We start from the raw sequence: 15,570 nt of genomic DNA, 5'->3' as shown, positions 1-15,570 counted from the left end.
AAATAGAAAAAAAATAGTAAATCATATTCAAAAATTATTATTTTTTAATGTTGCACTAGAGGAGAGAGTCTTCTTCAAGAATATGTAATTTTTTTAAAAAAAATGTAGATTTGATGGAAAAAGTTTGACGAGAGAAATTTTTTTATCAATTTTTGATAACTTTGACTTTGACCAATTATAACTTGAAAAATACTAGCCAAAATTCAATTTTTCTTCTTTGGTGCACTAGGTATACATGTCAACTCTAACATATTCCACAATCAGACTAAAATATGATCATTTTCATATATTTGTTTGATGAGGAAAAAACTCTTTATTTTTAGCATTTAAAAATAGACTTTAAAAATTCAAAAATAAAATTCATCCAATTTTACACATTTCATTAGTTTACATCATCTTCAAATTCTAAACACAAATGTCACTTTTATGTAGTTAAAGTTGAAGAGCTTAAATTATGAAATCACTCTCGTTTATAAAAAGTGACACAGGTTTGTGCTTTTATCTAATGTTCACTAAAAAATGATGCATATAACTCATGTTTTGTTGTGTCCAACTAATACTTTGGATGATGTTCATATTGACCAGATGCAATCCTTTTCCTAAAAATAGACATCAACATCACTTTTCTTGCCATTGACCTATCTTTAATTTAAGACTACTTTCCTATGTTTCTCAAACCTTGTTTAACATTTTCAATCACATCAGTTTGCATGTTAGAAAATATTCTCTTCTTTGATGTTGTGCCTACACCTAACAATTTCAATGTCTCTTGCAACTTCCTTTGTGTAAGCAAAAGTGAAACCAACTGAGCTTGTTCAAGTATTTCAATGTTATCAACTTTAGTCATGATTTCTCTTATCATCTTATTGATTAACCTTTTCTTAGATAGACTTAAAGGTTGAAGAGTAGCTACAAGTATTCTCAATTTTTCCACATCCATTTTAAGTAAATAATCTAAATTTTTATGAAAAATTCTATTCTTTATAGTTTGAGCAATATTTATGAGTTCGTCCATACCAATTGGAACTCCTAATTCCAACATTTCTCTAACTTCTGTTACTTGAATTTCTATAGGAAGTGATCTTAATCCTTCTCCAACATTCATTGTTTGAGATTCTACAGGAAGTGATCTTAACCCTTCTCCAACATTTATTGTTTGGAATTCTGCAGGGAGCAATCTTGACCCTTCTCCCATATGTACTTCTTCTACTTGTGTTGAGCCTCCTTCAACATTTTCTTCACCTTCACCTTGTTGATTATTTGCAACACATTTATAAATGAATCAAATTAGACAAAAAATAATATTTATACATAATTAAATTCAAGACCATGAAAATAAGTAAATTTAACATATATGTATAATGACATACATTTTTTATTTTTATGATAATGTATCAAAGTTTTTTGAAGATTTTTTTTTTTTCCTGCTTCATGAGATCTCTTCCTTGCATGTTTTATTTGTCTTCCTTTCTTATTTCCCATCAAAAAATTATCATTTTCCTTCAAAAATTTGCATTTACTTTATCAAATTCACCTTCATTTCAAACGTTTCTCCTCATTGTGAAAGTGACCTATTTGTGTGTTTAGGAAAACACATGATTTTTACACATTTTTGGGCAAACATATCAAAATAAACATCCAGCCACAAGATTTTTTTGGTAAGCATTTTCACTTGAATACATATGTTCATGCAAACACTTTAAATATGTTCACATGAACACTATGTCCATGTGAACTTAGATTTTTAAATAACTTTTCTATTTTTTTTAGATTTTTTTTTTTTAAATTGGTGTTTTGACCCTAAAAAATAAAATGAAATGATGTCCTATTGTAAATTTAAAAATGTAAAATTGTGTTGCTTGGAGAAAGCTTTCCAATGACTATAACTTTAATATGTATTATATTCATTAAGATTTTCAAATATGAGTTTAACTCATTATAGGTTGATTAACAATTCAACATCAACTCACTTTAACACTTTGGGAAAATTTGTAAATTAGGTCAATTTTTTTTCAAAAATGAAATTTGGATTTATGATATATTGAGTTCAAGTTATCCTTGTCAAAATGAGCGTATCTCTAAATTATAATTGATGTCACTTAAAAACTTCATAAACTATATAATATTCAATTAAATTGAATCAAACCAAATGGATCCTCTCGATATTGATGTTACAAATCCAACATCAAAAGAATTACCTCATTATCATTTATAGAAAAATAGTTATGCTTATCAAGTAGACTGCCACTCTTTAAAAAATTTGTTTTTTCACATGTACCACTTTTAGAGAGAAGAAATTTTTTGCTTAAACATTTTCTTTTTTCAAATTAAAAAATATGGTTACAAAGTAGGAAAAAGGTACTAGAAATCACTAGTTTATGTCATCTCCAAATTATTCATAGTTTTAGAGATATAATCACTCAAATGTGAAGTTGGTTTCAAAGATGTTTATTTTAGTGTCAAAATTGGTCAAAAAGTGGTACCCACTATTGTGGGATCACCCATAATTATATATACCTCCATAGCTACTACAAACATGTCCAGGTGGACAAATATCTATCCCCTAAATCCATTAGTACACTAAATTGCTTGAATAGTCACTTAATTAAGTAAGAGCAGATGACACTACTTGATGATGGAGAGTTATTGGGACAACTAAGGCAGGTAGAGGGACATGAGGCTAACGATTTCTATGATTCCTTGTATTATGTTGAGATTTTCCCCAAGCCTATCTTGAGGCATTGCTCCACCAACCCTGTGAAATGCTCTAATATCAAAATAATTGGGTTTCAAACCTAATTCAAACTCAATCCATAGTTTCCTAAGAAAGTACATGGGTGCCTCATGATTTTCATGTGGTGGATGGTCGAATACCATCCACCACTACTCCCAAAGAGTGTTGTGATATAAGAGGATGTGTGCATCGTCTAATAGATATGTGAGGCTTCTTCTCACTTATCTCAAGATCTATCTTACAGTTTACAAAATATCTTTTAGAATGTTATTTTTCAAATTTTCATTGATAAACCTCTCTATAAGATAGGTCGTTAGAATAGAAGGAATGCATGTTTTGCCTCCATAGTCTGAAGCTATCTATATCATCGTCTAAATCCTCAATAGACTATACGATGTCTTGCATGATATCTACAAGGTGAAGTAGGGGAGGTGGGGGGATGGGCCTCACACCTAATAGTTTGAATATATTGAATGAGGTTGTAAAGGTTGTACCTCATGCTCTTACATAGATCCTCAGGGGTAGGTGGTGGAGGAGGACTGGGTGGTCATGGAGGTGGGGGTGGGGGTGGAGGTGCAGATGGAGGGGGTGGGGGTAGGGGTCGGGGAGGCAATGTGGGTGGGTGTAGGTCCATCAAATATAATTTGCATATATGTAAACAACATAAAAATTCATAAAATTACTATTTAATAAAATAAATCTAAAATATCAATATAAATACATCTTTAAAACCATATAAATTTACATCTAATACATCTTTAACTACTTGAATATAACAAAGAGGAGAGAATATATTTGGGTTAAAGAAACATTATGGACATCATAAACATAAATAACTATAAAGTATAGGTTAGGGTTAGGGTATGGATTAAGATTCAAATTATATTTAGATTATGGTCAAGATTAGGCTAATGATTAGAAGTGTTTTTAAAAATGGTTAGTGTTATGATTATACATAGACTTTACAAAAGTGTTCTAAAGTGTTAACATTTACAAAATTAGGTTTTACTAGATTGAGCATTAATATATGTTGGTTAAGATTTAGGATCATTAACATTTTTTATTAAAACTTTCCATTTGGAATTAAGGTTACAATTTAGTGCATTAATTTTTTTACATTTGTTATTTATTGGGCCAAGGACATGTAAAATGAGATAAATAGGTTAAAGCTTGATGGACTTGATTGCAAGCTCACAAGTCTTTTTGAATTAGGAATAATGCATGTAGTTTTTCCCATGAAATTTGATTCAAGTAATAAGATTTTAATAATAGTTACAATAGTTATATCAAATTTGTAGAAATTTTTATTCAAAATATATGAGAATATAGCTTTCTAAATATTTATTCCAAGGAAGAGTGGAAATAATTTCACTTTTAGAATTATGAAAAATGGTCGACATTTTGAATAGAGAAATATCTATAGTAATATGATTTTTTTTTATAACTATAATTATGTGTAATGTTTATGTTGAAGCTATTTCATTATTTTAAATGAATAATTAGATATTTGAGAGTTCAACATATTTATAATTCCAATCAATATTTTACAATTTCAATTGTATTGAATTTATTTTTTATTATTTAATATTTATATCAAATATATTGAATTTTAAATTTTAATTAATTTGTATTTATGATAAAGGTTTTAAATTTTGATTTTTAATTAGTAGATATTTATATCAAAATTAGATTTAAGTTAATTATATTTAAAATTATATTTATTGCAATATCACTTCTTTACAATATAAATATCAAATTTATATTTAATTTTAGATAGTAGTAAAATATTTTTTAAAAAATTGTTGTTTAATTATACTTTTGGATTGTAATACATTTGATTTGGAAGGGAAACATGACTTATTGAAAATCAAAAATAGAATTTAAGAGAGTCTAAATTTATGTCATAATTAGGTCTAAGGTTGTGCTAAGGATTTGGTTATGATTGTTTAGGATTAGGGTTTTAGTTAATGTTAGGATTAGAGTTGGGCTTAGGATTAGAGTTACATGAATCTAAGGTTTAGAGTTAAAATTATGGTTTTAAGGTAAGGAAGCACATTATAATTAGTTTTATGTTTAGGGTTTAGATTTTTATTGTACAGTTATGGTTAGTTTGAGGTTATACTTAGGAATATAGTTTTTGAAGTATTAGATAGCAACCAAATGAATGGGGAGCTAACCTCAAAGTACAAAAAAGCTGAAAAGTCAGCCAGAGGTTGCCTCCTAGTCATCTAACCAATACTAGCTTTAAACTCCAAAAATCAAGTAATATCTAGAGCTGAATTACCAATACCATTAGTCCTGAAGCTAGTAGAAAGACAAAATTGAAAAACATTGGACCAAAATGGAAATAACTTGTTGCTATCAGTCCCACATATTGACATAAACATATAATGTAAAACCTCGTAGGGTACCTAGTTCATAGTAAACAACAACATAACATCAAAAAAGGAAAAAAACCAAACCCGAGGCTAGTTACCTTCCTTTTTTGTAGGATCATCATCCTTATTCTCCTTAGGCTTGTCCATGTTCACGTCCTCCCCCTCCACTTTGACAGGTTTATGCATGAGCATCTTAAACAAATCCTCCACTAGAAAGCCATAAATGGAATGGGTAGTCTCTCTCTCCTTACCTAGGTCCTTCATGCATCCTTATTAATCTGCAAAATGTAAAGGGTGTTGGCAGTAGAATGCATGAATTTGGTGGAGAATTCCACTAGAGTGTCAAATTTTTAGCAGATACCAATGTGATTGTCTACTAGATCCCTCATTGACTACTCTAGCCTATCTAGTCTAGCCTTGTTGTGGCTCTGCTTGTGGCTATGCTTGCCTTTAATATAGTTAGTTTTATGATTTGAAGTTACAACTTTTAATAGGGTTAGGCTTAGGATAATGGTTTAGGTCTATGTCACAATTAGTATTAAGAATTTTTACATTGTTTACCATTATGATTTAATATTCATAAGAGTGTTCGGTAAGGTTAAGGTTTATAGTAATAGAGTACAATTAGATTATCCTAATTTTAGAGATTTTTTTAATCAATTAGTTGTACAAATGTACGCAAAAGAAAACAACAATATTTTTTTCTAATTGACCTTCACCAATGTTTTTTTTTCTAATTCACCTTCAATATCTATTCGATGTACCTATGACACCCTAAGGTGAGATTTCTAGTCTTATCCCCAATTAAATAAATTCTAGCTTTGAGTAAAACTTTCATGTTATATATTTAGTATATATTTAAGCTAAAAAGAAAATTTTCATTGTTATGTTACACATAAAATATAGACAATAAAATCAACTTGTGACATTAGAAAAACCTAAAATAATTTAAATTTTCATGGATCTATATTGTCTAACCAAGTCTTAGGGGCCTATTCGAGGTGATAGAAGAAATTTTCAAGTTTAATATATTGAATATGAACCAAGTTCTTGTTTTGATATACATATATAAATGTACATAAATCTAGATCATTTGATATAAAGGTAAATTACATTTATCTATTATTTGATATACCATTTAGAATTTATTTTAATACATAAAGATTGATTATTCATTATTTAAGATATAAATTAAATTTTAACTTGATTTTTTCATATAATTTTATTAATTCATACATGTGAACATATGTGAATAATTTGTTAAAGTAAATAATTATTTATTCTTTTACTTAAGTTTACTTAGGTTAATGCATTTATTCAATAGTTGTAGTTGATGAGTTGTTGACAACACAAGAGTTTGTTCCTATCTAGTCATACTTATCCTCTCACCTTGATTGAGAATATTCCACCTTTTGTGGATGTATGCTTAGTTGTCAACCTTATCTTCTAGCACTTTCTAGCTTGTTCTACAAGCTTCCTTGAGGCCTTTATATTTGGTCTCTCTCATTGTAAATTCATATCATATTGTACAGCAATTTACATTTTATCTGAGAATATAATTTTCTTATTTTTAGACCAAATCCTTGCCTCTTCTTGTCTTTTTCTTCTCTATGACAAATTTTCTACGTGTAGGTGATTTGAGGGCTTGTGGATTTGATTTGCATATTTTCTCAAACCCAACATGGTATCAAAGCTAGATCTATTGTAGCTTGTTCAATATTTGGAGAAAAATAAGAAAGAGGGTTTGACATAATAGATTTGACACTTTTTGGGCTTTTTTCTTTATTTTTTGGAGGTGCGATGATAAAAATTGAAAAAAAAAAACTATAGAGGTGATTTTCAAACAACAATATCTCCCTCATACGGACTCATTTTTTTGAGCAATTTTTTTTTGTTTTGGGGTAGAATTTTGTGATCTGCATAGTGGTGTGGGAAGATTGACATATTTTTTCCTTAATTTTTCTACAATTCAAAAATCTCATTTTTTGCACCTTTAAAGGCTTCATTCGGGCTCATATGGAGACATATTTCAATGCTATTTTTTTAAGAAGTGCACGATTTATCGTCTACTTTCTAGATTTGGAATTAATTTGGAGTAATATTGAGCTCTTATTTTTGGTTTTGAAGTAGAGGCTTTAGTTTCTTCCCTCTTTGCATCCGGAATCTAGGTTCTTTTTTCAGTTTTTGTGGTTTCTATAGTTGTTTCTTTGGTATTTGAGGGATATCTTTATACATTGTGGTGGGGAGAATTTTATTTTCTGTAATTTACTTCAGAATAGACCCTTCTGCTTCCATCTTCTTCACTCAATGTCAGATCCTTCTGTGACTCGGCTAATGCCACACAATTATCACACCTGGAAAGCACAAATGACTAGGTTTCTCATGTCATGAGGTCTATGGTCATGTTTGGATGAGAACCAACTTGTTCTATAGTTCCCTTTTGAGGTTCTTTAGCATAGAAACAAAATGGATGAAGCCATGGGATTGATTGCACTAAACATCTCAAATAGTCTCCTATTTCACTTGGATGGTTTGACCACTCCTCAGGCTATTTGGACCAAGTTTCACAATTTGTTTGGCATAATGAATGAGTTTCAGGCACTACAGCTTGATGCAAAGTTGACTTCTTTGACACCTACCAACTTCCGCACCATTGAGGACTTCTTGATGAAGTTCAAATCTCTACGTACAGTTTTGAAGAGATGTGGGAAAAATAAAATAGATGATAAGTGTATCTTTTTGATACTCTCAAAGTTGTGAGGATAATATCAGATATTTTCTTCCACTTTCTATTCCACTATGGATGCCTTGGGTACTAGACATCGGATGCCTTCTTTTGAGAAATTTTGTGATCGATTAATATGGGAATAGTCCAAGATCACTTAGATGGATTCACTTACAAGTTCACAATCATAGGCATTGCTTGCCAAGGATACACATGAGCAGAAGCCAAAGTAGATATCTAATTCCTCCTCTTAGCACTCTACTAGTTCATCATCTTCTTCTAAGAAGAAGGAGAAAAAGAAGACTGAAACTCCTACCTATTCTTATTGTTAGAAGGGATCTCATGATGAGTCACGTTGTTTTCAAAAGAGATTTGATGGCTATGAGAAATAGATTGCTGATTTGTTAGCTCTCCTTTAGAAAAGCATTGTTCCCTCTCTATCCTCTTGTATCTCACAAGGGTCTTCTTTTTAGGCTTCTTCCACCTGTTTGAGATCTACATTAGATCTTGAAAAGGGTCATGTATTACAAGCTTCCATTGCATCCCCTTCCTAGGTCCCTTAGATACTGGATTCAGGTGCTTCTCACCATATGACATCTTCTCACGGTGTCTTCTCTACTTTTGAGGCTTCTCCCATTCCTCATATTCACATGGGGAATAGCACTACCCTACCAGTCTATGGGAAAGGTTTAGTTAGCATTTAGGGTGGTATATTCAATGATGTATTGTATGTTCCATCTCTATCTGCAAAACTTCTCTCAATTTCTCAAATTACATGCAGTGGATTAGGGAAGATAGTTGAGTTCACTACAGATTCAATCTTCATTTAGGATCATGCAATAGGAGGTCTTATTGCTACAGGGGCATTTGATCCTTCCACTCATCTCTACACCTTCTTGGACTTTGGTCCACCATCTCCATTGTTGGAGCACACTTCTTCTCTTTTGCAGGAGCATCATGTGGTGTAGTCAGGATACTTGAACCTTTGTATTATTCCTAAGATCCATGTTTTGACTTCCACACCACATCCAATTGAGGTCTTTTCTCTTTAGTGGGATTCTTCTCCTGCTCTGCCTAATCCTCTAGCTCCATTCATCAAGCCTCCAGGTGCACCTGTTATAGATTCTACAATGGACATTCATGATAGTATCATCACACCTACCTTGGGGATTCCCTTTCAGGATCCTCATGTTTTCTCCTTTGAGCATTAGCTAGGCCTTCCAATTTTCCCTCTCATTCAAGGGTTCCCTTGTTTTGTTCCCTTGTTTACTCTGCATTGGAGTTTCATTGGTTTGATTCTTTCTCCAGGGGCTCCATTATTCTAGGGGGGCTTTGGCATCTTTTCTATCTCTCATGGGGGGGCTAGTTGTACTTATGCTTTTGAGAGAGTCTCTTGAAACATTTCCAGTGGAAGTTGTCCTTGGGGACTCTTGTTGAGGCCTTCCTTCCTTCATTTTTCAGCATGTTTGCACTTACCTCTTTTTGGGAGAGGGTTTTTCCCATGAGGTTTTCCCTCTTTCCCCATTTTCAGAGGTTTCATTTCTTTTCATTGTACATGGGTACCTAATATGACCTTGTTGCCAAGACCCATTCTACATTTCATCTTAGTTTTTGTGAGCTTAAGGAATTCCCCTAAGTTGCACTTAAGGGGGGATGTTAGAGTAAATAATTATTTATTCTTTTACTTAAGTTTACTTCGTTTAATGCATTTATTTAATAGTTTTAGTTAATGAGTTGTTGACAACATAGGAGTTTGTTCCTATCTAGTCATACTTATCCTCTCACCTTGATCGAGAATATTCCACCTTTTGTGGATGTATGCTTAGTTGTCAACCTTATCTTCTAGCACTTTCTAGATTATTCTACAAGCTTCCTTGAGGCCTTTATATTTGGTCTCTCTCATTGCAAATTCATATCATAATGTATAACAATTTACATTTTATTTGAGAATAAAATTTTCTTATTTTCAAACCAAACCCTTGCCTCTTCTTATCTTTTTCCTCTCTGTGGCAATTTTTCTATGTGCAAGTGATTCAAGGGATTGTGGATTTGATTTGCATATTTGCTCAAATCCAACATAATTGAGAGACTGTAACACTTCCAAATTTATAAATTTAATACATCTACATACAATATTAAACTTACATTTAATTCAAACATACATACATCACCTTAAACTACAAGATTAGAGTTACATGGTTAAGTTTTAGAAATAACATTTTAGGGTACAAATTCATAAAAATTGGTTAGGCTTAGTTGTAGAGTATGGATATGGGTATCTAACATCATGGTTTATATTTACATTTAGAATTTAGTGTCTATATGGTAGGGTTGGCAATATAAGGTTTGAAACTTAACTTATTATCTAGAGCTAGGAATTTAAGGTTTAGAGCTAGATGTAGGATTGAAGTAAGGATTTTAGATTATATGCATTACGTATGGTTCAATTAGGATGTACATAAATTAAGGTCAATGTTACTATGGCTCTAGTTAAAATTACATTAAATGGTTAACATTCAAATTAGGATTATAGTTCAATTCTAGAGATTATAGTTACCTAAGATTTGGATTATATAGTTGAATTAGAGATACAAAAGGGGTAATAAGTTAATATATTAGAATTAGAAAAATATCTCATGAACATGTATTTAATATGTACAACAAAATAATTTATAATTACTATTTATTTGAAATAAATCTAAAACATCAATGTAAATACATGTTTAAATAATCAAAACATCTAAATCATCTATCTAATAATCCATCACTTTAACTTTAATACTTTTTCATATAAATTAAATACATTGAAACATCTAAAATAAATAATTTTTAAATGAACATCTACAAAAAAAAAATTTAACGTACATCTAACTATAAAAAAAGATGACATTGTAATTTGTGGAGATTTTAAATTAACAATAATCTAAATATAAACTATTAATAATGGAAATGTAGAATTTTACAAGTACAAAATGAGTAAACGTGAAAAAAAAGAAATAAATTAATGAAATTATAAAGTGAAAAACTAAAAATAATGAAATTAAATATTATAAAACAAAGTAAAATACCTAGTAGAGTAAAAAACAATAGTTGGGGGTAAGTAGAAAACAAAAAATGGGCTCCCATTTCCAAGCATAAATTAGGCTCCCATTCAACATTGAGCATGAAAATGAAAAAAAAAACCCACAAAAAATGGGTTATATGTTTTTTGCAAATCAAGGACCCGATTTTAAACAAATCAAGTGCCCGATTTTTAAATTACGATTTGTGTGCCTGATCCATAATGGCTACCTGATTCTAACAAATTGGGTACCCATTTCTAAAGATGTCTCATTCTGTAGAATTAACTTCCATAGAATTGTGACTCAACTTCTTGCACTTATGGACTATTACTATTTCAAACTAATTAAATAATAATACACAAAGTTTGATAAAAATATTTAATTCAATCCTTTATTGGTCAATCAACTTATATTTCTATCAATAAATTTATTTTTAGAACTTCAAAAACATTTCGATATAATTGAATGAAAACCAAAAAAACTTACTATTATTGTAGAAAAATAAAAAATTCTAACAACAATCTTCATTTTGCCTTCTTCATGATCTCCACATAGTATCTCTTTTTCTGATTTTTTCTTCTCATAGAATTAATTTTTGTAGATAAGCATACTTACTCTCACCATTTTCATTCCATTACCTTTTTTTATAATAATTAGTAAGTTTTTTCTTCAAAACAAATTAAAACTATTTTGCAATCAATTCCCTTCAATGAAATTTTTTGAAACATTTAACATAAGTCATAAATAAAACCTCATCTTTTGCTTGAAAAAATTTTGATAGTTTTTGATAAGGTAAAAAGGTTTTAAGGGGTCCTGAAACCCATAAGTTTAACAACAAGAAAGGCTGAAAATAAGTGAAAAAATGCCCAGCCAAAACATAAGCCTTACGGCCGAAAATAAGCCCAAAGGCCCAGCCCGAAACAACTGCCCACTAAAAAGGCCAGAGAACCAACCAGAAAAACAGAGACCAGACAAAAATCCAAAGCCAGGAGAAACAAAAACCAAAGGACAGAGACCCAACCTAGCAGACTACTTCTCCATCTCGAGCATGGTCTGGGCAGCTTCGACGCACTCTTGTTGCTCTTCTGCGTTATGATCCTGGGCGTTCGTCAAATCCTGCTCCATAGTGTTGTCCTTGGCTTTATCCACATCCAGCCTATCTTTGTCTCTGTTCTGTTTATCATCTTCCTCCATTTGGTTCCTGTCTTTGAGATTTTCCAAGAGAGAGAGGATGTTGTCGTTGATCGAAGCAAGGAGGGAGATCATTTGACTTGCCAGGTTGTGATTGTAGTTCTCAATATTTTTTACTCTCCTCTCCATCAGAGTCTCCCAGCTGTTTCGGTCGCCTTGGCTTTCTGCACCTATCTTGCTCTTGATTTTTTCCATTTGGGAAACCCTATCTCTGACATCCTCAAGCTTATGGAAAAGCCATTTAATTGATTTGAAGTTGTGGATCATGCTATTGCAGGCATTGTTCAACAGATTCATGCCCGTTTCTCTTGCATTATCAGAAATAGCCACCATAGTCGGGTTAATTAGCTCATTGAGTCTAGGCTTCTCGAGGTCGTCCACCAGGAGTTGGGGGTTCATCGCCTCTCTGTAGATTCCCATAGTGGTCGTTCTCACATTGAATTTGAGCCATCCTTCCCAAGATTTTATCTTGGTCGATAAGCAACTTTGCCTCCACCGGAAAATCTTTTCCGGTATGCCAGGTCAGATTATTGGTGGCGTTAACCCCTTTATTAGCAAACCAATCAGCGATTGGGTTTGCCTCTCTATAAACATGAGTGATGTGGACCTTATCGAACTTTGTAAGAGTGGCGCAAGTCTCAGCAATTATGTTCACAATCGTCCACGAGGGAGGGGAAATACCATTAATGGTATTAATAATGTTTTTGGAGTCCCCCTCAAGCCAGAGTTTAGTAATCCCGGCTTCAAAAGCCAACTTGACCACCTTACTCATAGCTCTTGCTTCAGCCAGATGAATAGTCTGGATTCCCAGTGGGGAAGCAAAGGCAACTATTCCCTCCCCATAGCTATTTCTTATGATTCCACCACAACCTGAAGGGCCTAGGTTACCCTTAGATGCCCCATCAAAGTTGGCTTTTGACCAACCATCTGGGGGGAGAAGCCAGCCAGCATCCTGCCTTTTGAGGTTCCTGTCTTTTTCTTTAGCTATCTTTCTGTCCCCTTCTTCTTCTTCTTCCTCCTTCAGCACTTGGAGATTTTCCTTTATATTCTTCGAGACCTTCCTGCCAAGGATTATAGCCGGCTCCTCTCTGTCTCTAAATATTCTATTATTCCTTTCCTTCCAAATTCCCCAGCAAAAATGGGGTAAAATCCAGTCCGAGTGATCCTGCCGACCAGCAATCTTACAAAGACCTTTCCACTGATGGAAAAAATCCATGAGATTATCCGGTTTGCACCAGAGGGTTTCATTATCATGTGTGATGACATTCCACACCTCCCTGGCATAGTCACATAAGATGAAAATGTGATTTCTGGTCTCAGCCTGATTCTTACACAAGGGACATCTATTGGGCATAACATGTCCTCGCTTCATGAGATTGTCATGAGTAAGGATTTTGTTCTGAAAAGCCAACCAGTATAAAATGTTGATCTTTGGAGTGATACCCGGAATCCAAGCCTCTGCCCAAGGGGCCTTCTCTTTTAAGCTCCAAAGGGAATTATAGCCTGAGGCAACAGAGTATCTTCCATTGGGATTATCCCTCCAGACCAGCTCATCCCCCAAATTGATAGGAATCATGGAATTGAGCATAAGCATTATAGGAGTCAAGTCCTTAGAGATGAGGGATAGGTCACTCCATTCCTGGCCATTCCAATAATCACAAACTTTGGACCCAATTTGATCAATACAAGCTTGCATCCATCTCTCAAAAACAGGGTTATTGATAAGTGGATCTTGGGAAAGCCATCTATCCGACCAGAACTGGATGTCCTTCCCATTTCCCAATTTCCATGATATCCTGGCCTTAGCCAGGTCCTTGGCTTTCATGATCCCATTCCAAATGTTTGATCCTTTTGGGATATCTTCATTAAAAAGGGTGAAAAGAAGAGTGGGTCTTCTAAGGTACTTGTTTACCAAGGTATCCCTCCATTCACCGGTGCTACTGAAGATCTGCCATATTTGTTTAGCTAGGAGAGCCTTATTGAGGTGGGTGATCTTTCTAATGCCCGGAACTCCATACCTCTTAGGGAGGCAAACCTTCTCCCAAGCAACAAGAGGGTATATTTTATTCCCTTCATTACCATTCCAAAGGAAGTCTCTCTGGATTTTCTCCATTCTTTCAGCTATTTTCTTCGGAATTCCAAAGAGGCTCAGGGCGTAGATTGGCAGATTTTGAAGAGAAGATTTGACTAAGAGGCATTTCCTCGCTTGACTAAGAGAGACCCCTTTCCAACCAGCCATCTTCCTATTGAATCTGTCCAAAATACCATTCCAAAAAGACTCTGGGGGTGAGGATCCCAAAGGGAGACCAAGATAGGTAGAGGGGAAAGAGCCTACCCCACAACCCAGAATCCTGGCAATTTTTCTTTGTCTAACCTTAGAGGTGTTGATGAAAAAGAGCGAGCTTTTGTTCCAATTAATCAGCTGACCCATCCCACTGGAGTAAGTATCAAGAATCTTCTTCAGGGCTCTGGCCTCTTTGACAGAAGCTTCCCCCCCCCAAGATAGTATCGTCAACGAATTACTGATGAGTGAAGGGAACACAATTAGAGGAGGGAAGGATCCCTTTGATACAAGCCTCATGCTTTCTACAGTCTATAATCCTTCCTAAGCATTCAGCTAAAATGATGAACAAAATGGGTGAAAGGGGGTCTCCTTGTCTGAGGCCTCTAGAAGGTTTGAAAAAATTAGAAGGGACTCCATTAACCAGAACAGCCAAGGAGGAGGTGGACACCAATTGAGAGATAATTTTGCAAACTTTACTGTCAAAGCCAAAAGTCAAGAGGACCTTCCCAAGGAGAGACCAGTCCACCCTGTCATATGCTTTAGAAAGATCCAGTTTGAGAAACATACCTTCCCGTTTGGATGCCTCAAGAGAGTGGATGACTTCGTGCACCATCTAGATAGAATCCAAAATTTGTCTCCCTGGAACAAAACCCAATTGATGCTGTGAGATTATCATGGGCAAGATCTTGAGCATTCTTAAAGTAAGAACTTTAGAGATGATCTTGTAGAGTGAGTTGCACAGACTAATAGGTCTAAAGTTGTCCAACGAGTCCACCCCAGGGGATTTAGGAATGAGAACCACAAAAGTCGAGTTTAGCTCCTTGAGAATAGATTTGGCTCCAAAGAATTCCTGGACAGCCTGAACAACCTCTCCCATGATCACCGGCCAGAACCTTTGGAAGAAAAAAGTGGGAAAACTGTCCGGGCCTGGAGCCTTGTCAGCAGGCAGAGAAAAGAGAGCCTCTCTAACTTCCGAAGCATTAGGAATACCATAGAGCTATTTATTATGGATAGGTTGAATGAGCTGAGGGATACAGTGTAACAAATCCTCCTGGTCCAAATTGGAAAGCATTGGGTCCTCAGAGAGAAGGCTAGAGAAAAAGGAAACAACTTCTTCTGAGATGGCAGATTCTTCAGTTAACAGCTCCTGCCCCTTTCTGATACCATAGATCCTGTTACTAGCACGGTGCTTGAGG

The sequence above is a fragment of the Cupressus sempervirens genome, chromosome 5, assembly GCF_028749045.1.
Source record: "Cupressus sempervirens isolate cs-2001-9-10 chromosome 5, ASM2874904v1, whole genome shotgun sequence".
NCBI classification, from domain to species: Eukaryota; Viridiplantae; Streptophyta; class Pinopsida; order Cupressales; family Cupressaceae; genus Cupressus; species Cupressus sempervirens.
This window is presented reverse-complemented; position numbering follows the sequence as displayed.